The following is a 26,149-nucleotide window of genomic DNA, read 5'->3' as shown; positions in this document are numbered from 1 at the left end:
CTTCAATCTAAACAAACATAAACTTAAAATAATTTTTTAAAAAGTTATCCATCTTTCTTTGAAATATCTGGGGTGAATTAACCAATCCCATCGGTAATACTTCTCAAATATAATGTCCTTGAGGTGTGGAGAAAGCTGTGAATTTCTTACTTTCTTCATGCATCCGAATCTGATAGAATCCGGATTTGCAATCAAATTTAGAGATATCTTGGCATTGCGAATGCAACTAAACAAGTGTTCTCTACTAGGTATATAATACCCATCAAACTCCAGAATCTTATTAATTTCTTGATAATTAATACCAAGTCTGGGTTTTCCTCTTTTAATCTCACCGTGATTTCTTACCCGAAAAGCTGGACTGCTATATAGTGACATACCTGCTTTGATCAAACCAAGTTCCAAATGTTCCTTGATTATAATTTGCATATCCCTTTGATCAATGATATTCATTGGGATAGACTTGCAACGGGCAAATTCATATTCTTTGCCTTCCTTAATCTTAAGGCAAGCTTTGAGTTGATTTATGTCCCGCCATGCCAAGGGATCTTCATTGTAGTTTTCTTTGATCCTCTTCTAGACATCTTCCATTGATACCATGGATTCAAACTCTACTTCATTCGTCTGTAGAGTTATCTTGAGAAATTCTATAACTTCTGGTTAGAGTTTCTTATCTGCTCTCAACTGGAGAATTGTTTCTCCAAACCGTCTTGAATCCTTCATTTTTGGTTTCAGAAGTTTTCCTGAATCACCACGATTGCTGTGAAACTGGATTGGCAATTTTCTGTAAAATGCCTCTCGTAGTCTGTGGACTATAATTTTGTGATCACAGGGTGTTGTGAACACTAATTGTCTAATCTCATTTTCTTGAGTATATGACTTAGACATTTGTAGGAAATTATTTCCTAACAATATGTCAGCTCATGTATCATGAAAATAAATTGGTGGTGTCTTTACCTTGTACCAAGGTGTTTGTCCAGCACCGCCAATCATGATTTTAGTCCTCTTAATCCCTTTACATAGGATCAAAATTTTTCTGAAAAAACCTCTCCCAGCAATCTTGGGTAATTCTTCTTCCAAATTATTTGGAAAAACTCCTCGTTTTGCTGTGCAGATTCCAGCCCCTGAGTCAATATAAGCAGCAAAGTATTCTGCCTTATATTGTTCATATAATATTCCTACTGGAATGTATATAGAAAATGGACTTGTGGTCATTGGATTTTCCACACTTTATCATCTGTCATAAACTCCATTCTATACTCTAGACGTTTCCAAGGTTTGTGTTCCTCGAGAAACTCTAGTCCAAGAATCAGTCGATCTGATTCTTTCCCTGGAATTCCTTGGATATGGACTTTCAATTCTCCGATTTTAATCAGTCCTTGGTAAGTTCCTATCGTAGGTTGTTCCAAATAATATAAGGTATTACAAGGAAATTTATTCCTTTTATTAGTAATATCAAATACTATTTCTACTTCCTTCAACCCTTCTGGGCATCTAGGCTTTCCTATCGTAGAAAAACATTTCAGCTCCTGTTGGGTTTCTATGACATGTGTTTTTCCCCATCTGTAACTTGTAATTCTCTCTCTTTGAAAAGATAGTCTTCTTGATTCCAATCTAAGAATTTGATTCCTTTGTAGAATCGGTTTGTCTTGGATTTGGATATCTATTTCCTGTATTAAAGGAAACTCAATTCTTTCTGGATAAATTGCCTGAGCAACTTTTCCAAATATCTCTGGTATTTCAATAAACTCGTTTCTAATAAGCAATTAAGAATGATGTGTATTAGATAGAGCATATGAAATTTGATAGGTAATAGAATATGGTCTATTACCTTCTTTCATCTACCTTTTTTCCTTGAAGTTCTGATGCAATGTCAAGGCTCGACTGAAATCTCGATCTGCCAAGTTGTAGGCTATCCTTGGATAGATTACTCCTACAATCTTTCATGCACAGAGGTTTCCTGAGATTGTTCTCAGTACTGAATCTTGTAGATTCCCAATTTTTTTTATCGCATATAGCAATATCAATAGGTGAATCTATTCTTTCTTTGAAAGTAGCCTTTATCATAATCTGGATTGCTCCGATATGAATCGAGGACATGGTCCTTGCTACTTCTATATTGAGTTTTTGTAATTCTTCCTTAATTTCTTCGGAAGGAATTAACTGCATCTCCATTCTATTTCTTGTAATTTCCATCGGGATTGCCATTTTCCTTCTAGAAACTTTATAGATTAGATGATGCTTTCTGTTTCTTAGGCCAAGACTTCCTAAAAACTTTTATACCTGTCCTGCAGAGAAACCTTGATATCTCTGTAGACTCGAATTTTCTCTAATGATTCTTTGAACCATGTTATGAGATATTGTTGTCTGGCTGAAAAACCCAGACAAATCTTCATGTGTTTAGTGTCGAAACACCTCGTCCTCAGTCAGATTCCGATTCTGTTCCATCAGATTCTTCCTGACTTAAGACTTCTTAATATATACTTTCATTTGAGGCAATGTCCTCAAATCGGTATACTTGAATAAGATCTTGGTAATAAACTGTTTCTTCAATATCCAGAGTAGGATCGAAACGTTTAATACCTCTCTTTTCATTTTCTGGACAATTGGTCGAGATATGACCTCTTGCTCCACATGTCCAGCAATTACAATCTTTGAAACTTTCATTAGCCTGAGTATGAGCTCTTTTGAAATTTTCTTTGTAGGTGTTCTTCCTGTGCTTCGAGTGAACTCGATGCTTGGGATGATATCCTACTTCTTGATGGTCCGCTTCTTTGTCCTGATTTTTAAGATCTGGCTTTCTGTCTAGACCATACTGTTTTTGGTTTCCAAGAACTTCTTCCACTTCGAGCATAAGGATGAGTCCTCAAACTTTTCTTCTTATGCTTTTGTGGTTTACTTCCAATAATTGTTGGAAGGTCATTTTATTTACAACACAAAGGAGTTTTTTTGTTGATACCCTTAGGCGTTTGTAATTCTTTTGTAATACCGCCATGTGACACCATTCTGTCAACTTTTCTTTGAGGAAAGAGGCTCTTCGTGCCAACGTATCTAGATTTACAGGTACATATTCCCTAATGAGCATTTCTCTCCAGGGACTCGGCATTTTTGCGAAGAAAAGCTGCATAGATATATCTTCTTCTACTCCTGAATTCCATCAATATTTAGTGAATAACATAATGTATTCATCCACCAAACATATATAATGTAATTCCAGACTATACAGAGCTTGAGTATATTTCTTCTTCTTCTCTGTATCTTGACTGTTGAAATAGTCTACCCCTATAAAGTGTGCTTTAAATAAGGTAGCAATTTTTCCAGCGATCTCACTAAGAGATTCACCAGCTAGGATTGACTCCTTCATGTCTAATGAAGTCATGTCCCAAGCAATTTCCACTGATCCCATAAGACTCATTTCTAATAGTTTAATGAATCCTTCTTTGTTGAGATCAAGAGTTCCTGCTGCAATTCTCATAGCAGATGTCCAATCATCTATGAGATTTTCTCTGTTTTTGAAATCTAATACATCATGGTTAAGCACAACCCCGTAAGGATGTATAGGATCCAAAACAGTTTTCCCATAAGTTGTTTGGTGCAAAGGAATTTGATTTCTCCTTGCTCTTGTTCCTGCTGGATGTGATCCTCCACCAGTATGGAAATCAGTTTGAGATTCTCTCATATTTATATTACGAGATCCCATACTTTCCCTTGGTGGTTCCTGAGAAGATGACCAGGTTATAGCAGGTGATGTGTCACCTACTGCTGTGTTCATCTTTAGATCTACTACTTTGAGATTTGTGAATGACTTCGCAAGCTCTTGTAGATCTTCCAGGCCAATCTTTTCTAAAGTTGTCATCAGATTAATTTCTTTTCTGAGATAGACTTAATTATATTGATCATCTTTTCTTCTTCCGTGAAAGGTTTTGACACCACTCTGGCCTTTCCTTGTTGATGCAACAAGGGTTCATTACTAAATGATGGTGGTAACCATCCTCCTGAAGTTCTTTTACTAGAACTTGGTTGTTGTTCTATGTTTTGAATTCTTGTTTGAATATCCTTTAATATTCCAAGAATTTCTTCCTGGGTTTCAAGGATTTTCTCAACTCGTTGAGGTACAAAATATAGCATATTTCCATAAATTTGTACTGTCTTCTGAATTTCCCTAAGATTTGAAGAGAGCTTAGAGGAATCTGGAACTATCTTCAGAAAATTATTTGTTTGAATCATAAGTTTACCTGAGATTTTACCTGAGGGTGCAGTAGCTTCTTTTTCTATTTCTGATATCTAACAATAGTTAGATGCACTTGTTTATTTTCCAAAATATTGGAATATTCTTTGTAAATTATTTTCCTCGAACCGAAGTTCGGATTCATATTTTTTTCAAAATTCTCTTTCTCATACAATTAGTTACTAGCAATAATAAAATTTGTGTTTGAAATTAATTAACCTTTGGATCTGATGCAACTTTCGAAAGCGTGAGGATCAATTAGACTTAAAATAGAAATAAGTGTATTTTTGTCCATTTTAAAGTATTAGGGAGTTTAAAGAAAGGTTTTGAGGTACAGGAGCTTGGGTAAAGTTGAGTTTGGGTTTGGAGATTTATGAGCAATTTACCCTTTAAAAAACCATATTTTGATACACAACAACACTAGCCAAAAACAATGTCAAACACATTTGAACAAACCAGCTTGTACAGAAACAATAATTTGAACTCGTATTCGGCTAAAAAAAAGGAAAAAAAGGTAATCATGGGTTCACTCGTGGGAAGTACTGCTCCAGTTGATGAACCAGGGAGTGAGTACTGGTGACCGAGGTGCATCAGTGGCTATCTGGACACCTCTAATTCCAAGTCTCCAAGTGCCAATGGAAAAGTCGGATTAGCCCATTGAGATTGTACTTGGTTATGTGTTTCTTGCAGCAAGTGACTAGTTCCCACTACATAAGTGACAACCCGGCAAGTGTTGCCCCGTCATGGTGGAACACTGGAACTATATTTCTCTCCCAAATTTTTCTTTAGAAAAATCCGAAGGCGCGTGAGGCACTCTTGCGAGCTCTCAACTTCTACGCTCGTCAGAAAATCAAGGTAAGCGAAACGTGTATTTTTTATGGCATTTTTATAACGTTATTTTTATAGTATCTTAAATTTAAAATCGTGTTTTATTGCATTAAATTGTTTAACAACAAATATTTTTGGTGATGTCTTGATTTTGTTTGTGACCTAGTCTAGTGGGGTAAAACTAGACACTTATGATCCAGCCTGAGAAGTTAAGATGAACATTTTTTATTCAGTCTTGGGAGTTAAGATGGACATTTATTATTTATTTTAGGATGTTAAGCCAGAATTTATGATCCAGTTTGAGGAATTAAGCCAGATGTTCACGATCCAATTTGGAGAGTTAAGTCAGATACTTATGATTTAGCACATGGAGTTAAGCCAAATATTTTATGTTAATTACTATTTTTATTTTAAGTTTTAAAGCTACTTTTGATTAAATTTAATAATATGATTTTGTCATATATAAAATATTATGATATTTTAAACTTGTAGATATTCTTTCTCAGTGACGACCGTAGCGTTAACTCCTTACCTTTCCTTTCATGAGAGAGATATATGGTCAAGAATCGACTAAATTCTGATGATAGTGATCATAGTCTAGGCTTTCTCTTGATGATAATATAAGATTTAGCATGAAAATTTTAAACTTTGAATTAGTATTTTAGATTAGTTGAAATCTTGATTAATTAATTATATATATATATATATATATATACAGTTTTGATATCCTGCACACTTACCGTGCACACCTTTGTGAGCACCGATGAGGTGTCACTCACCTATTGGATGTGATGAAATATAGAAAAATTGTGCATCCAATGAGGTGAGTGACACCTCATCGGTGCTCACAAAATAGTGGAAATATCATTTTTGTTGTAAGTGTGTTATATTGTTCGATTGTTAACTTAGTTTTGAATATTGATTATTATTTTATCTAATTTTATTTTTGTACGATTTGAGCTATATTTTATATGGCAAAAACTTGTGTGAGACGGTCTCACGGTTCGTATTTGTGAGACGGATCTCTTATTTAGGTCATCCATGAAAAAGTATTATTTTTTATGCTCAGAGTATTACTTTTTATTGTGAATATGGGTAGGGTTGATCCGTCTCACAGATTAGGATCCGTGAGACGGTCTCACATGAGACCCACTCATTTTATATTTGAAAAGCACAATGTTGTTATTGTTTTCGAATCAATCCAAATATATATTTTAATATTGAGTGGATCTCATGTGAGACCGTCTCACGGATCCTAATATGTGAGACGGGTCAACCCTACTCATATTCACAATAAAAAGTAATACTCTTAGCATAAAAGATAATACTTTTTCACGGATGACCCAAATAAAAGATCCGTCTCACAAATACGACCCGTGAGACCGTCTCACACAAGTTTTTGCCTTTAATATTTTTCATTAAAAATCTGCAAACTGACCTCAATCGCCTGAAACCGCTAAAAATTATAAAATTATTTTTACATGTAAAATAGGGATTATTTTTTAAAATACTAAGTGATTGTATATGACAATTCGATTTGAATTTTTTTACCGCATTGTGTTCACCTCTAGTTATCACACACCATTTTAGAGCTAAAAGAGTTCCATATAATTTGGGTGGTTTAATTTATAAAAATATTCTTTCACGTGCGCGCGCACATATGTATAAATATAATGGTTGATACTTCTTAGTGTTTCTCATATTATAATAGCATAAATTAAGTTAGCAAACTACATATCGTAATATTAGATTATCTGGCAAGGATTTTTGACTTAGTGATAAGATTGAGGTCTAAAACCCAGGTAGTTAAATACATGCTTAAAGTCTTGACATGTAGATTTTAAGCAATACATAAAGTTATTCAATATTTTGGTATTTAACAACACATGTCTCGCTTCCGAAGCCTATCATAATTAAGTAGGGGTGAGCAAGATTTCGTTTAACCGAATTAACCGACCGAACCGAGCCAATTCGGAAATTCGGTTCGGTTATTTTTAAAATTCGGTTTTCAAATTAAATTCGGTTATATCGGTTAATTCGGTTCGATTACGGTTTTCAAAATTTTGAAATCGGTTAATCGAATTAACCGATATAATAAATATCATTATTTAATAAATTATTTTATTTATCTATTTTTATAAATATTTTAATTTTTAATTTTAAAATCGATATAATATGTATTAATTGTGTTCAAATAAAACTTATACATTTGTGATGTGTGTGATTTTATGTTTTTATGCATTTGTATAAACTGTAGTGTTCAAAAAAAAAAATTACATTTATAATTAAAGTTAAATCACAATTTTTTTAAACTAATCGGTTAATTCGGTCACCGATTTTAATTCGGTCACCGATTTTAATTCGGTTCGGTTTTCATCGGTTATGAAAAATTAATTCAATCAGTTCAGTTATGGCTAAATATTTCGGTTCGGTTCGGTTCGGTTATGGCTAATTCGGTTCGGTCGGTAACCGAATTGACTGAATGTTCACCCCTATAAATAAGTCCAAATACTCGTAAATATTTTTTTTAATGACGTGAGAGCCCGCATGTAGGAATTCACAACCGCTATTATTTTGTGTGCATTGTTTAAATTCATGGGCTAACGCAGTAACATGCAAACATGCTAATCGAGTAAACCACATTGAGCAAGTTATGTGTGACAAACTCGCCTAACAAAATATTGGTAGGGAAATCGAGATTTCGACTATTGATGAAATGTTCACTTACTTCAACATTTTGACATTCCTGAGGACAATGGTCAATCCTCATTTATACACAAATAAATAAATATATATATATATATAGTTATAATTAAATAAAATGCATTTATTTTAGAACAAATAATTTATATGTGACTATAAATTTGGGTTTTTATTAAAATTAATTTAAATTTAAAATTTTTTTTCAAAAATAATTGAAAAAAAAACCATTTCAAAACTACTGCAATCCGCGCTTATGGAGCGTGGATTGCAGTAGTTTTGAAATGGTTTTTTTTTTCAATTATTTTTGAAAAAAATTTTTAAATTGAAATTAATTTTAATAAAAACCCGCAATAAATTTGTGTCCTGAGTATTGTTGTAATCAAATTATAGATTGTGTTATACACAATCACACGGTAAACGCGGTTTCCCTTGAACATATAATCCGATCAGAATTGGGAAAGCCTTTATTCAAAAGGCGGTTTACAGCTATTCCAAAACGGTTAGTTCGATTATGGGTGTGTGGGCAGTGCCCACACCCCATATGAGTGGTTGAGATTCCACCTCATGGGGAAAAAAAAAATTAAAAAAAAATAAAATTGGACCAGAAAAAATTCTGGCCCTTGGATGTACCCCTGCAGGCACTGCCTGCAGGGGTAGGATGAAATAATCCTTTCCAAAACCGTGTAGTTTTTTTATACAAAATTTGGGAATTAATTTATTAATTACTTTCCCACTTAATTTTCTTTTTAAAAAAACTTTCATCTCATCTATACCGTCCATCTTCAATCTGACGGTCCATAGGATAAGAAATTTTAACAGCGTAAGACTCCTGGAACTCTTCCCCTATAAATGCCCGTTGAGCCCTTCCTCGTACAGTCGTACTCACACAGCGCACCTCCTCTCTCTAAAACGTTTCCCTTTCTCTCGCTAGAATCCTTTTCCTTTTTGCGACTTAGCGTTCGTCCGAAGCTCTTTCCAGCTCCAATGGCGGTCCCTAGGGTTTCCTTCCTCTTGATGGTGGTGTTTTTCGTCGGCTTCGTTGCCGCGAGATCGCCCTCCCCTGCTCCAGCACCGTCTCTCGTCGCTACAGAACCTCCAAGTGACGCACCGGCCTCCGCTCCTGTTCTTGATCCGACGAAATCACCTGCCATTCCTCCGCTGGCTTCTTCTCCTTCCCCTGCTTCTACCTACTCGCCGCCATCTCCTCCTCCGGCAGTCACCCCCAGTGGTGGTGCTTCACCCTCTCCGTCTACTGCATTGCCTCCATCCTCCGGCGAAGCTCCTGCGCCAGCAAAAAACAGTGCCGTGACCGACGGCATAGGTTTTGTGTCGGCCGCTGCCGGTGTCATCCTGATCGTCTCATTGGTGGCGTGAATGGTCCCGGATTTTGCTTTCTAGGATTTAGTTTACGATATATATTGTATTTTATTATTTTTATTTTTATTTTTATAGCTGTTTATGGGACTGAATTATGTGGCTTAATTATTGGTGATCCTTTTATTTATGGGAGATTTGTTATTCAGTACCTGTTTGACCAAAATCTTTCTTTCTACTCCCTGCTTCATCTTTCTTCCTAAAATACCCTTTAACCATTTTTTAAATCAAATGATTTTCTTTTTAAATAACGGTCCATCATGCTTCCGTAAAATAAATTAAATCTTATACCTTTTTGACCGGAGTACCACCGGGTTATATCCACCGTATTTTACGAACTGCTCCTCACAGTCCAATCACGCGATCGCAACCGATGGTTACTGACGCAGATTCCTTCAGCAGCACTTGGCACAACTCTAATTCGTTTCCTACCTTAGAGTGTACAGTATAAAATAAAATTTTGAAAATAATACATGAGAGGGCTAAGAGCAAAGATCTCTTTTATTCAAACACAAACATTTATTTATTACATAGTAACCTCCTGTAGAGGAGGAGAAACTTGTTTAGCTACTAATAGTAGCTGAACTTACTCCACACATAAACTTGAAAGAAAATATTACAACCTTGTATGAAAGAAATGAAGAAAATATTTGATGATCTTCACTTCCTTCTTCCTGTCTTATTTATAGAAGGCTCCCTCCGGATTTGAAACTCGGACTTCAAATCTTGATAAGCCTTTACAGCTTGCATATGGACCCTGCGGTGGTTGAGTGGTCCTTTTAAGATGGTCCCTCCATCTTTCTTGATTTGTCATCTTCTAGATTATTAATCTAGAAACAGTTATTTCTTGCAATTTTATCTGCCTGCATAAATAGTTTATATGCACTTGGATCAGATCAGCTTGTATTTCTCTTCCTGTTTCTTTGAGCTTCTTTTGATATTCTTTGAAATTTTTCAGCTCTTTTCTTGTTCCCTTAATCCTTTTCCTGGAAACTCTGAGATATGCGAAATACATTTTGTTTCCAGTTTTGGTTTAAGTTTGGTGTGAGTTACTGGTTCCCGTTTGATCTTATTTATAGATTGAAATTTCGGGACCATTTGTCTTGTTTTTCTTTATTGGATCCTTTTTAAATAAAGTGTCCAATGTTTTTTGTCATTTTCCACCTATTATTGGTGGTCCTTGTTCCTTTTTTCCACCGATTATTGGTGGTCCTTGAATTCTACTCACATGTTATTTCACATGGTGGTCCTTCTTTTCTTGGTGGGATGCTCACATGTTCCTTTTAACTTTGTCGAGGAATCTTTGGCTTTCGGCTTCCTCGAGGAAAACGTGAATGTGGTCCATCCCCACTTGTACTTGTATCGGTAAAGTGTTTCCGATCAGATCTCGGCTTGAATCCTTTACCGAATTCTGGTTCCTTCTGGTTCTGGCATTCCAAGCAGATGTTTTCTGACCATCTTCCTATGTGTGCCATGTTACAGAATTTTCGGCGAGTCTCTTTACTAGCCGGCAGCTTGCTGTTCCACAAAAGATTTCTCTTTTTCTCGAATAAATCTTCTGCAAAACTTGTAGTTTTTCCTGTCATGGTATTTAACAGGAATGATCCGTTCACAGAATGATTATAAAATTTGAACGAAAACTTGACTTTATCCATCTCAGTGAGACAGACCCATAGACCCCAAGCTCTTCTGGTGGAAATGTCATCTTCAGTAATTGAAGCAACCAGGGGTGTTTCTTCTATTGGAGGATCCTTGATAAATTTTTGGATATTAGTATCCGGCCTCCTTAGCTTGCTGAAATGAAAGGCTTCGTGAGAACATTTTCCTGCTGGTTCTGGTGCTGCACTGAAAAAGTATAGCTCCAGAACATCTCCTCTGGACAAATAATCATTATTCGCCCAAGTTTCGTGCACAGCTTCCTGGATCCACTTTGGTAGACCTGAGATTTCCGGAAAGCTAGGTGATGTCGTATAAACTAAGGCAAGAGCCCCGAATTCATACCATGCTTTGACCTCCTTGGGATATGAATTTTGTTTCATCCATACCCTTGGATATTTTCCTGATACATCAACCCTATTGGTGGCTGGTGTAATGCCCGGAAACTTAATCCTAGTAATCGGTAATTATTGATTTATAATTTGATATGATTACGAAATGATTAATCGGGACACGAAATAAATTATATTTGAAGGGTGCAATTGTTGGACAGAAACATTGGCGCCCGAGCGGTAAGAAATGACTGCTCGAGCGCCAAAGTCCAATAGGAACACATCTTGGACAGAAGAAGTGGCGCCCGGGCGGTAGTTTTTGACCGCCCGAGCGCCAAATGTGTAATCCGAAAGTAATCGGACAGAAACTGCCGCGCTCGAGCGGTAGTTTATTACCGCTCGAGCGCCAGCCGAGATTCATGGAAAGGTGACACGTTGCTGAAAAATGCAACGTAAGTATATATATACATATATACGTTTGTTCTTTGATAAGAAAACAAAGAAGGAATCGAGAAAAGGGTCAGGGGAAAAGAGTGAAAAATCCTTACGCCTTTTATGAGAAATCCGTCCGTCTGATTTTGAATCCGACTTCGGTACCGAGTTCCTAGCGACGTAGGCTACAACTTGACGTAAGTTTTGCTACGTTTTGACATGCTTTGAAATTATGCTATTGTCAGAATTGAATAGAATTCATATATGGTGTTCTTGATATTTTAGACATCGTAGAATCGAAGTCAGATTAAGAAATAGACTGATTATGGAATTGTTATGATTTTCTGATCATAATCAGTTGATACCGGACAGATTTGGATTATGAATCGATTACAGTTTATATTGGATATGGGTTATAGATTGTAATTGATAGATGTTGAGATGGTATTGACGGGAATAGTGAAATGATACTGTTATGCCGTTGATTTTGAATTAAATTCAGATTGATCAGATTGTTATCGATTTGGGAGGTATATTGATATGAGATTATTGATATTGTGATTACCAGACAGACTGTGAATTCAGGACTTCGACTGAGCAGGAAACCGAGACTGCAACGAAAGGTATAAGTCAATGTGGTATTGGGAGATGGACTTGAGTCGGTTTAGACTTGGGTTTCTCTAAATCACATACTTTATTTTATTGCATGGATATTTGCATTACATTGATTAATGTACTTGTTCTCTTGAATTTAGATGACAGGTATTAGACGAGTTATCTTGTGACAGAAGTGCCGGATAGTGGTAGTATCGCCACGGCACATTGCACGATGTCACAAGATAGGATGCTAGCGATAGAACTACAGTCCTTGACGGTTAGGTCAGGACACTGGATGTTTGGTTATATCGAGTAATGGAATCTATTACGGAATTCGATATAGGAACACCATATTTGGTTATATCGAGTAAAGGGTATTGGAATTCTTCTATTACGGAATTCGATATAGGAATACCAGGGCACTGGTTATATCGAGTAATAGAGATTATGGTTCCATCCTTTACGGAAGTCGATATAGGAATACCACATCTGGAAACCGGGATCCCTAGACTAGGATTGAGTCTAGTCTGAATTATGATTGATGTCGACAGTTTGATTTGATATTGTTTATGTTTCAGATTTTGATACATATTCACGTTACCTGATTACATGCTTTATATTGTTTATATGATTGCATGTTTCGTTGATTTATACTGGGATTATATTCTCACCGGAATTATCCGGCTGTTGTCTTGTCTGTATGTGTACATGACAACAGGTGGGACAGGTACAGGGTTGAGGAGATGAAGAAAGATCGTGATTAGAGTGGTGGCCCCGGACTTGGGCTAGAGATAGGGTTGAACACTTGATAGTAGTTGTCAAACCCTAGTTTGAATAAATGTTTGTGATACAGGACGTGTATGTTATATACTGATATGTGTATATGGTTTGATTTCACTACGTTCCGCATTAAAAAAAAAAATTTAGACCCTGTTTTATAATTGATTAATTAGTCCCAAAGATGATTAAGAACTTGATTAGCGTCCGGGTCCCCACAACAGGTGGTATCAGAGCGATAGATCCTTGAGATTGAGATAGGAGCTAGTGAGCGGGGTAGAATGAGATTTTCTTTCCTTGCTTTTGATTGCTAGCATGTTTATTTCTTTAATACATGTTACCTGACTTATCTGCTATTGATATGGTATTGTGTATTATTGGAATGGATCAGCTGTAAGATGATCAAGGGAGGCTTGAAACAGGATTATTGTTGGAACTGCTAACCCTTTTGGTTATCAGATATGCCTCCGAGGAGAATGCCAGAACAGGGGAGTACCTCGAATCCTCCCATGGATGTGACACCTACAGCAATGGAGAAATTGCTGAAAAGGTTTCAGTCATTTCATCCACCGACTTTGAAAGGAACGGAGAACTCCGTGGAATGTGAAAGTTGGTTGGACGACATTGAATCACTGTTTGACTCTTTGGAGTATACGGAGGAAAAGAGGGTGAAACTGATAATACACCAGTTGCATGACGTTGCTAAACACTGGTGGATCACGACTAAAAGGGCATTGGAACAGCGAGGTACGGCCATTACCTGGAATGTGTTCAAATCTGAATTTTATCTACGGTTCTTTCCAGTTTCTTATAGGAAGGACAAGGGAGCCGAGTTTGCAAACCTGAAACAAGGCCAGTTGAACATTGAGGATTATGTAGCTAAGTTTTCGACATTGCTCCGATTTGCTCCCCACGTAGCTGAACATGATGAGGCCGTAGCAGACCAGTTCATAAATGGTCTAAATCCTGAGATTTTTACTCTGGTGAATACTGGGAGGCCCAACAACTTCACCGATGCCCTAAACAGAGCCAAGGGAGCCGAGGCAGGCCTGATGAGGCAGAAAGAGGCTTCGTTTGTGGTTCCAGTATCGGGACAACAACCACCTCCTCGATTTGAAGGTGGCAGCAGCAGTAGTACCGGGAAGAAGGATTTCTTGAAGGCTAGAGGAAAGCAATTCAAGAAATCAGGGACTACCTCGTCCAGTTCGAGTGGCTCGAGACAGATCGGTCAGAGCCAAAGTTATACTGGAACATACTGTGGTACTTGTGGAGGGAGACATTCCACAGATCAGTGCCGAGGAGTAGTTGGCAGCTGTCGTATCTGTAAACAGCAGGGACACTTTGCCCGAGTGTGTCCCCAGAGGGGTGCCCAGGGATCACAGGCAGCTGAGTCATCGGGATCCGTGGCTCAGGCAGGGAGACGATCTTCTGCCGTTCATTCCTTTCAGCCAGCACCGTCTACTCTGTCACAGCAGAGGCCAGGAGGGGGCCAGATCGTGAGCCAGCCTCCGAAACAGCAGGCCAGAGTTTTTGCTTTGACCGAGGAGCAGGCACAGGATGCACCCGATGATGTAGTTGCAGGTAACTGTTTTATTTTTGGTTATCCTGCTTACGTACTGATTGATACTGGTGCATCACATACTTTTATGTCTGAGCGATTTGCTTTAATGCATGCATTGCCTGTTGAGTCCTTAGCTACTGTAGTATCTGTCACGTCTCCGTTAGGAACAGGTTTGATATCGGTGAAATCTGTGAAATCGTGTATACTGCAGTACGACGGGCATACGATTGATTTAGACTGTATTGTTCTTGGTTTATCTGACTTTGATTGTATTGTCGGCATCGATATGTTGACCAAGTACCGAGCTACAGTCGATTGTTTCCACAAGATAGTTCGATTCAGACCTGAGATGGCTGAGGAGTGGAAATTTTATGGTAAGGGTTCTAGAGCTAGAATTCCTTTGATATCTGCCATAAATATGACTCGATTATTGCAGAAGGGAGCGGATGGATTCCTGGTATATTCAGTTGATTTACTGAAGACGAGCCCATCATTGGCGGACTTGCCAGTGGTGTGTGAGTTTGCTGATGTCTTTCCAGATGAGATTCCTGGATTGCCTCCGATTCGAGAGATAGACTTCAGCATTGAGTTGATGCCAGGAACAGTTCCGATTTCGAAAGCTCCATACCGGATGGCACCGATTGAATTGAAAGAGTTGAAAGAACAGTTGGAGGATTTACTAGCCAAGGGGTACATTAGACCGAGTGTTTCTCCTTGGGGTGCTCCAGTACTGTTCGTGAGAAAGAAAGACGGGTCGATGAGACTTTGTATCGACTACCGGCAGCTGAACAAGGCAACGGTAAAGAATAAATACCCATTGCCTCGTATTGATGATTTGTTTGATCAGTTGCAAGGTTCTTCTGTGTATTCCAAGATCGATCTGAGATCTGGATACCATCAACTGAGAGTCAGGGATTCTGATATCTCAAAGACAGCATTCAGAACCAGGTATGGACACTATGAGTTTATTGTCATGCCTTTTGGTTTGACGAATGCACCTGCGGTATTTATGGGATTGATGAACCGCGTATTTCAGAAATACTAGGATGATTTTGTTATCATATTCATTGATGATATATTGATTTATTCAAAGAATATGATTGAGCATGCTAATCATCTGAGGACTGTGTTGAGAATTTTGAGGGCAGAGAAACTGTATGCTAAATTGTCGAAATGCGAGTTTTGGCTGAAACAGGTTGTGTTTTTGGGTCACATTATATCGGGAGACGGTATATCAGTTGATCCCAGTAAGGTTGAGGCCGTGATTTCTTGGCCGAGACCTACATCTGTGCCGGAAATTCGCAGTTTTATGGGTTTGGCAGGATATTATCGTCGATTCATTAAAGATTTTTCGAGTATTGCCAAACCGATTACGCAGTTGACTCAGAAGAATGCTCCGTTTAATTGGTCTGAGGAATGTGAGACCAGTTTTCTGGAGTTAAAGAAGAGATTGACCAGTGCGCCTGTGTTGAAGATTCCTTCAGCGGGGGCATGTGATTGCTTATGCCTCGAGACAGCTGAAACCCCATGAAACTCGATACCCGATTCATGATCTTGAATTGGCAGCTATAGTCTTTGCATTAAAGATATGGCGACATTATCTGTACGGTGAGAAATTCGAAATTTATTCTGATCATAAAAGCTTGAAATATCTGTTTTCCCAATCAGAGTTGAATATGAGACAGCGAAGATGGCTGGATTTATTGAAAGACTTTGATTGTGAGATTAAATACTATCCAGGGAAATCCAACGCAGCAGCAGATGCGCTGAGTCGAAAGGTATGTGCACTATCCTTATCGACGATAGGTGTTTCGAATTTGATTGAAGACTGCTGTTTGTCTGGATTAGTATTTGAGACAGATCAGAGACCAATGAGATTATATACTATTCAAGCGGAACCAGAGCTGATTTTGAAAATTAAAGCGGCTCAAAGAGTTGATCAGAATGTGCAGAAGTCGATTGCTTTGGTCAAAGCTGGACATCGGTCAGAATATCAGGTCCAAAATGGTACTTTGTATGTGAATAATCGTCTTGTTGTACCGAATGTTTCGGAGTTGAGACAGCGGATACTGACAGAAGCACACAACAGTCGATTTAGCATTCATCCTGGTGGCAGGAAAATGTATAATGATTTAAAGACACAGTATTGGTGGAAACAAATGAAATCTGATGTGACTGAATTTGTAGCCAAGTGTCTGAATTGCCAATAGGTGAAGGCTGAACGAAAGAAACCAGGAGGATTGTTACAGAGTTTGTATATTCCTGAATGGAAATGGGATCATATTTCCATGGATTTTGTGACACAATTACCAAGATCCTCCCGAGGTTATGATGCGATTTGGGTCGTGATTGATCGATTGACCAAATCGGCATGTTTCATTCCATACAAGATGACCTACAGATACGATCAGATAGCCGATATCTACGTCAAGGAAGTTGTCAGACTGCACGGAGTGCCGAAGTCGATTGTTTCAGACCGTGATTCTCGGTTTACTTCGCACTTCTGGCAGAGTTTGCAGCAAGCTCTCGGTACGAAGTTGCATTTTAGTACCGCATATCATCCACAAACTGACGGACAGTCAGAACGTACGATCCAGACATTAGAAGATATGCTGAGAGCTGTAGTGCTGGATTTTAGCACTAATTGGCAAGATGCATTGCCTCTTTGCGAGTTTTCGTACAACAATAGCTATCAAACAAGTATTGAGATGGCTCCATTCGAAGCGTTGTACGGAAAGAAATGTCGATCGCCTCTTTACTGGGATGATATCTCTGAAGTTCCTGAGACTGGACCTGACATGATCAGAGATATGAATGAAAAAGTAAAGTTGATTCAGAAGAAAATGAGGGCAGCTCAGGACCGACAAGCCAAATATGCCAACCTCAGACGACGACCGTTGGTATTTGAGGCAGGAGACCGAGTATTCCTGAAGATTTCTCCTTTCAGGGGTGTTGTGCGATTTGGGAAGAAAGGGAAATTGTCTCCACGATACGTGGGTCCTTATGAGATTCTCGAGAAGATAGGAGACCGTGCCTATCGACTAGCATTACCGCCTTCATTATCTGGAATACATGATGTTTTTCATGTATCAATGCTGCGGAAATATCTCCCTGATGATTCCCATGTTATTCAACCAGACGAGACTGAGCTGGATGAGACATTGAGTTATGTCGAGAAGCCGATCCGGATTATCGATCGTAAAGAAAAACAGCTCAGAACAAAGATGATTCCTCTTGTGAAAGTTCAATGGACTCGTCATGGTGTTGAAGAAGCTACGTGGGAGACTGAGTCTGATATGAGACAAGAATTCCCAGCATTATTTCACTGATGTAAATTTCGAATACATTTCTGTATATACTCCTTGTTGATATGATAGATTGCTTGTGATTTCGAGGACGAAATCGTATCTTAGGGGGGGAGAAATGTAATGCCCGGAAACTTAATCCTAGTAATCGGTAATTATTGATTTATAATTTGATATGATTACGAAAGGATTAATCGGGACACGAAATAAAATTATATTTGAAGGGTGCAATTGTTGGACAGAAACATTGGCGCCCGAGCGGTAAGAAATGACCGCTCGAGCGCCAAAGTCCAATAGGAACACATCTTGGACAGAAGAAGTGGCGCCCGGGCGGTAGTTTTTGACCGCCCGAGCGCCAAATGTGTAATCCGAAAGTAATCGGACAGAAACTGCAGCGCTCGAGCGGTAGTTTATTACCGCTCGAGCGCCAGCCGAGATTCATGGAAAGGTGACACGTTGCTGAAACATGCAACGTAAGTATATATACATATATACGTTTGTTCTTTGATAAGAAAACAAAGAAGGAATCGAGAAAAGGGTCAGGGGAAAAGAGTGAAAAATCCTTACGCCTTTTATGAGAAATCCGTCCGTCTGATTTTGAATCCGACTTCGGTACCGAGTTCCTAGCGACGTAGGCTACAACTTGACGTAAGTTTTGCTACGTTTTGACATGCTTTGAAATTATGCTATTGTCAGAATTGAATGGAATTCATATATGGTGTTCTTGATATGTTAGACATCGTAGAATCGAAGTCAGATTAAGAAATAGACTGATTATGGAATTGTTATGATTTTCTGATCATAATCAGTTGATACCGGACAGATTTGGATTATGAATCGATTACAGTTTATATTGGATATGTGTTATAGATTGTAATTGATAGATGTTGAGATGGTATTGACGGGAATAGTGAAATGATACTGTTATGCCGTTGATTTTGAATTAAATTCAGATTGATCAGATTGTTATCGATTTGGGAGGTATATTGATATGAGATTATTGATATTGTGATTACCAGACAGACTGTGAATTCAGGACTTCGACTGAGCAGGAAACCGAGACTGCAACGAAAGGTATAAGTCAATGTGGTATTGGGAGATGGACTTGAGTCGGTTTAGACTTGGGTTTCCCTAAATCACATACTTTATTTTATTGCATGGATATTTGCATTACATTGATTAATATACTTGTTCTCTTGAATTTAGATGACAGGTATTAGACGAGTTATCTTGTGACAGAAGTGCCGGATAGTGGTAGTATCGCCACGGCACATTGCACGATGTCACAAGATAGGATGCTAGCGATAGAACTACAGTCCTTGACGGTTAGGTCAGGACACTGGATGTTTGGTTATATCGAGTAATGGAATCTATTACGGAATTCGATATAGGAACACCATATTTGGTTATATCGAGTAAAGGGTATTGGAATTCTTCTATTACGGAATTCGATATAGGAATACCAGGGCACTGGTTATATCGAGTAATAGAGATTATGGTTCCATCCTTTACGGAAGTCGATATAGGAATACCACATCTGGAAACCGGGATCCCTAGACTAGGATTGAGTCTAGTCTGAATTATGATTGATGTCGACAGTTTGATTTGATATTGTTTATGTTTCAGATTTTGATACATATTCACGTTACCTGATTACATGCTTTATATTGTTTATATGATTGCATGTTTCGTTGATTTATACTGGGATTATATTCTCACCGGAATTATCCGGCTGTTGTCTTGTCTGTATGTGTACATGACAACAGGTGGGACAGGTACAGGGTTGAGGAGATGAAGAAAGATCGTGATTAGAGTGGTGGCACCGGACTTGGACTAGAGATAGGGTTGAACACTTGATAGTAGTTGTCAAACCCTAGTTTGAATAAATGTTTGTGATACAGGACGTGTATGTTATATACTGATATGTGTATATGGTTTGATTTCACTACGTTCCGCATTAAAAAAAAAATTTTAGATCCTGTTTTATAATTGATTAATTAGTCCCAAAGATGATTAAGAACTTGATTAGCGTCCGGGTCCCCACAGCTGGGTTAATGCCAATTCTTGTTTTTAATTTCTCCCAATTCTGCTGGTAAATCTGAAATGGAGAAATTGTCGTTTCGTTAGTACCAACCTTAGATTTGCCTTTATCAATTCGAGGCCTAAGGTTGATCTCTCCCTCTTCAATCCCCGAGGTGAAGGGTTGACTTGAGGACTCAAGATAAGGATCAGGAGTCTCAATTTTTGTTTCAATCGACTCATCTGGTGATGATCCCGACTTAACACTTGTGCAAGGGGTATTTGAATCCCCCGCTACAGGTATAGAGTCCTGTACTCGAAAACTCTCCATTTGAGAAACCAATGGCTTCTCAATGCCTTGGAGGATAGGCCTTTGCATTACAGACCATAACTGAGTATATGCCTGTAAACAACCTGTAATTCGATCAGAGACAATTCTCTTATCAGCTTGTTGTAGCCTTCCCGCAACTTCTGCGTTAACGGCCAACTTGTTAAACTCGGTTTGAAGCATTTCAAGGTGTTCCCTCAAATGCCTCTGCATCTTGATAATAGCATCAATGTCAATGCTGTCCATCTCTTGTTAAAAAATCTGCAAGAATATTTTCATGAGATTTAATTATCACAATATCAAAAATATAATTTTGACATAGTGCATGCCATCGTAATAATCTAGCCTTCTCAGGTTTAGACTCAATTCTATTCCTTAAAAAAGCTTTAACTTGAGTATTATCAACTTTCAAAGTGAATTTCTTTGCAAGTAGAAATAATGGCCATTTTTCAAAAGCCCTCTTTACTGCATAAAATTCTTTTTCGTTGATATGCCATCTTATGGCTTCTGCATCTGAGAATAACCCACTACAATATCTGCATGGTTGTTCTCCTTCTGGGGTGAGCTTAGTAAGAACTGCTGCCCACCAATGATCACTGGCATCAGTATATAATACCAGATCATCTTCATCTTGAGGAATAGCCATTTTTGGAAGATTTTTGCAAACTTCCTTTAAATGGATAAGTCCTTTGGTGTGTTCGTCTGTCCATATAAATCTAGCATCTTTTTTCAACAATGGACTGAACACCTTCCTGTGTTTTGCTAGGTTTTTGATAAACATCCCAGCAAAATTAACAACTCCTAAAAAACTTTGAAGTTGTTTCTTGTCTTTGAGACTTTCTGGAAAATTCTGCACCTTTTCAACTATATGGTCTTGCAGAATTATTCCTGACTCATCGATTTCAATTCCGAGGAATTCAATCTTCCTTGTAGCAATGACTGCTTTCTTTTCAGATAAAACCAGTCCTTCTTTCTTGCAAACATTAGAGAAAATCTCCAAATGTTTAACATGTTCATTCATATCTTTAGACGCTATTAAAACGTCGTCGATGTAAACAAACATAAACTTGAAATAATCTTTGAAAAGATTATCCATCTTTCTTTGAAAAATCTGTGGTGAATTAGCCAATCCCATTGGTAATACCTCCCAGATGTAATGTCCTTGCGGTGTGGAGAAAGCTGTGAATTTCTTGCTTTCTTCCTGCATCCGAATCTGATAGAATCCGGACTTGCAATCAAACTTAGAGAATATCTTGGCGTTGCGTATACAACTAATCAAGTGTTCTCTACTAGGTATAAAATACCCATCAAACTCCAGAATCTTATTAATTTCTTGATAATTAATAACCAATCTGGGTTTTCCTCGTTTTATCTCACCATGGTTTCTTACCAGAAAACCTGGACTGCTATATGGTGACATACCTGCTTTGATCAAACCAAGGTCCAAATGTTCCTTGATTATAATCTGCATATCCCTTTGATCAATGATGTTCATTGGGATGGGTTTACAACGGACAAATTCATACTCTTTGCCTTCCTTGATCTTGAGGCAAGCCCTGAGTTGATTTCTGTCCCACCATGCCAAGGGATCTTCATTGTAATTTTCTTTGATCCTCTTCTTGACATCTTCCAATGATACCTTAGACTCGAACTCTACTTCATTTGTTTGTAGAGTTATCTTTAGGCATTCTATATCTTCTAGTTGGAGTTCTTTATCTGCTCTCAACTGGAGCATTGTTTCTCCAAACCGTCTTGAATCCTTCATTTTTGGGTTCAGAAGTTTTCCTGAATCACCACGCTTGTTGCAAAACTGGATTGGCAATTTTCTGTAAAATGCCTCTCGAAGTCTCTGGACTATGATTTTGTGAGCACATGGTGTTGTGAACACTAATCTTCTAGTCTCATTTTCTTGTGTATAGGACTTGAACATTTGTAGGAAATTATTTCCTAACAATATGTCAGCTCCTGTATCATGAAAATAAATTGGTGGTGTTTTTACCTTGTACCAAGGTGTTTGTCCTGCACCGCCAATCATAATTTCAGTCATCTTAATCCCTTTACATAAGATTAAGATTCTTCTGGAAAAATCTCTTCCAGCAATCTTGGGTAACTCTTCTTCCAAATTATTTGGAAAAACTCCTCGTTTTGCTGTACATATTCCAGCACCTGAATCAATATATGCAGCAAAGTATTCTGCCTTATATTGTTCATACAACATTCCTACTGGAATGTATATGGAGAATGGACTTGTGGTCATTGGACTTTCCACATCTTATCTTCTGCCATAAACTCCATTCCATGCTCTAGACGTTTCCAAGGTTTGTGTTTCTCAAGAAACTCTAGTCCAAGAATCAGTCGATCTGATTCTTTACCTGGAATTCCTTGGATATGGACTTCCAATTCTCCGATATTAATCAGTCCTTGGTAAGTTCCTATCGTAGGTTGTTCCAAATAGTATATTGAATTACAAGGAAATTGATTCCTTTGTTTTGTAATATCAAATACTATTTCTACCTCCTTCCAACCTTCTGGGCATCTAAGCTTTCCTATTGTAGAAAAACTTTTCAGCTCCTGTTGGGTTTCTATGACAGGCTTTTTATCCCATCTGTAACTTGTAATTCTATCTCCTTGAAAAGATAGTCTTCTTGATTCCAGTTTAAGACTTTGATTCCTCTGTAGAATCGGTTTGTCTTGGATCTGGATATCTGTTTCCTGTATTAAAGGAAACTCGACTCTTTCTGGATAAATTGCCTGAGCAAATTTTCCGAATATCTCAGGGATTTCAATAAACTCATTTCTAATAAACAATTCAGAATGATGTGTATTAGATAGAGCATATGAAATCTGATAGGTAATAGAATATGGTCTATTACCTTCTTTCATCAACCTTTTTTCCTTGAAGTTCTGATGCAATGTCAAGGCTCGGCTGAAATCTCTATCTGCCATGTTGTAGGCTATCCTTGGATAGATGACTCCTACAATTTTTCCTGCACAGAGGTTTCCTGAGATGGTTCCCAGTACTGAATCTTGTAGATTCCCCATTCTTTTATCGCATATAGCAATATCGATTGGTGAATCTATCCCTTCTTTGAAAGTAGCCTTTATCATAATTTGGATTGCTCCGATATGAATCCAGGACATAGTCCTTGCTACTTCTATCTTGAGTTTTTGTAATTCCTCCTTAATTTCTTCGGAAGGAATTAACTGCATCTCCATTCTATTTCCCGTAAGTTCAATCGGGATTGCCATTTCCCTTCTAGAAACTTTATAGATTAGATGATGCTTTCTGTTTCTTAGGCCAAGACTTCCTAAGAACTTTTCTACCTGTCCTGCAGAGAAACCTTGATATCTCTGTAGGCTCGGATTTTCTCTCATGATTCTTTGAACCATGTTATGAGATATTGTTGTCTGGCTGAAAAATCCAGACAGATCTTCATGTGTTTCGTGTCGAAACACCTCGTCTTCAGTCAGATTCCGATTCTGTTCCATCAGATTCTTCTTGACTTAAGACTTCTTCTTCTTCATATATACTTTCATCTGAGGCGATATCCTCAAATCGGTATACTTGAATAAGATCTTGGTAATAAACTGCTTCTTCAATATCCGGAGTAGGATCAAAGCGTTTAATATCTCTTTTCTCGTTTTCTGGACAATTGGTCGAGATATGACCTCTTGCTCCACATGTCCAGCAATTACAATCCTTGAAACTTTCATTGGCTCTAGTATGAGCTCTTCTGAAAGTTTTCTTTGTAGGTGTTCTTCCTGTGCTTCGAGATGAACTCGATGCTTGGGATGATATCCTACTTCTTGATGGTCCACTTCTTTGTCCAGATTTATAAGATCTGGCTTTCTGTCTAGACCATATTGTTCTTGGTTTCCAAGAACTCTTGTCACTTCTAGCATAAGGATGAGATCTAAAATTTTTTCTCTTATGCTTCTGTGGTTTACTTCCAATAATAGTTGGAAGATCATTTTCCTTACAACACAAAGGAGTTCTTTTGTTGATACCCCTTAAACGTTTGTAATTCTTTTGTAATGCTGTCATATGGCACCATTCTGCCAATTTTCCTTTAAGAAAAGAGGCTCTTCTTGCCAACGTATCTGGATTACCAGGTACGTATTCCCTTATGAGCATTTTTCTCCAAGGGCTTGGCATTTTTGCGAAGAAAAGCTGCATAGCTATATCTTCTTCGACTCCTGAATTCCATCTATATTTAGTGAATAACATAATGTATTCATCCACCAAACATATATCATGTAATTCAAGACTATACAAAGCTTGAGTATATTTTTTCTTCTTCTCTGTATCTTGAGTGTTGAAATAGTCTACCCCTATAAAGTGTGCTTTAAATAGGGTAGCCATCTTTCCAGCGATCTCACTAAGAGATTCACCCGCTAGGACTGACTCTTTCATGTCTGATGAAGTCATTTCCCAAGCGATTTTCACTGATCCCATAAGACTCATTTCTAACAGTTTAATGAATCTTTCTTTGTTGAGATCGAGTGTTCCTGCTGCAATTCTCATAGCAGATGTCCAATCATCTATGAGATCTTCTCTGTTTTTGAAGTCTAATACATCAAGGTTAAGCATAACCCCGTAAGGATGTATAGGATCTAAAACAGTTTTCCCATAGGGTGTTTGGTGCAAAGGAATTTGGTTTCTCCTTGCCCTTGTCCCTGCTGGGTGTGATCCTCCACCAGTATGGAAATCCGATTGAGATTCTCTCATGTTTTCATCTTGAGATCCCACACTTTCTCTTGGTGGTGCTTGAGAGGATGACCAGGTTATAGCAGGTGGGGTTTCCCCTACTGCTCTGTTCATCTTCAGATCTACTACTTTGAGATTTGCAAAAGATTCTGCAAGCTCTTGTAGATCGTCTAAACCAATCCTTTCTAAAGTTGTCATCAGATAAATTTCTTTTCTGAGACAGACTTGATTAGATTGATCATCTTTTCTTCTTCAGTCAAGGGTTTTGACACCACTCTGGCCTTCCCTTGTTGATGTAACAAAGGTTCAGTGCCAAAAGATGGTGGTAACCAACCTCCTGAAGTTCTTCTACTGGAACTAGGTTGTTGTTCTAGTTTCAGAATTCTTGTCTGAATATCCTTTAAAGTTACAAGAATTTCTTCTTGTTTTTCTAGGATTTTTTCAACTCGTTGAGGTACATAATATAGCAAAGTGCCATAGCTTTGTACCGTTTTCTGGATCTCTCTAAGATCTGACGAGAGCTTAGAGGAATCGGGTACTATCTCCAGAAACTTATTGTTCTGAATCATAACTTTACCTGAGATTTTACCTGAGGGTGATGATGCTTCCCTTTCTGGTTCTGATATCTAACAATAGTTAGATGACCTTGTTCATATTCCAAAATATTGGAATATTCCTTGTAAATTATTTTTCTCGAACCAAAGTTCGGATTCATGATTTTTTCGAAATTCTCCTTCTCATACAATTAGTTACTAGTAATAATAAAATTTGTGTTTGAAATAAATCAACCTTAAGCTCTGATACCATTTTCGGAAAGCGCGGGATCAATAGAATTAAAATAGAATTAAAGGGTATATTTGGCTTATTTATAAAAATTTTCTCACTCAAGGGAGTTTGAGAAAAGTTTTGGTGGTATTGGGGACTGTCCACCAATTCCCCCTTTATTTATTTGTAATGTTACCGTACGTAGAAGCTATATTTAGTATTATGATATAAATGAATCAAGTTCTTCATGAAATATGTTAATTCATTCAGATAGATTGATATTTAAGTCATCAACCTCAAAAATATGACCAAAAGATATTTTTTGGAGGCAAATATCTATGAAAAGTCGCGACTATTGTGAAAAACCATCGCCAGGCTCCTAGACGCCACCTTACGGACGTTTATGAGCCTCTTTCATGGCGCTGGAAAATTCCAGGGCACAGAGGAGAGCTTAGGCACATTCCCTGCGGCTTGGATTGCTCCAAGACGTATTTGAGGAGCTGAGGCGCCTCCCCTGGCGCATGGAACAATACTTTTCG

Source organism: Primulina eburnea, chromosome 1 (genome assembly GCF_022965805.1).
Source record: "Primulina eburnea isolate SZY01 chromosome 1, ASM2296580v1, whole genome shotgun sequence".
Classification (NCBI taxonomy): Eukaryota; Viridiplantae; Streptophyta; class Magnoliopsida; order Lamiales; family Gesneriaceae; genus Primulina; species Primulina eburnea.
The sequence above is the reverse complement of the archived record's forward strand: the minus strand, read 5'-3'. Positions refer to the sequence as shown.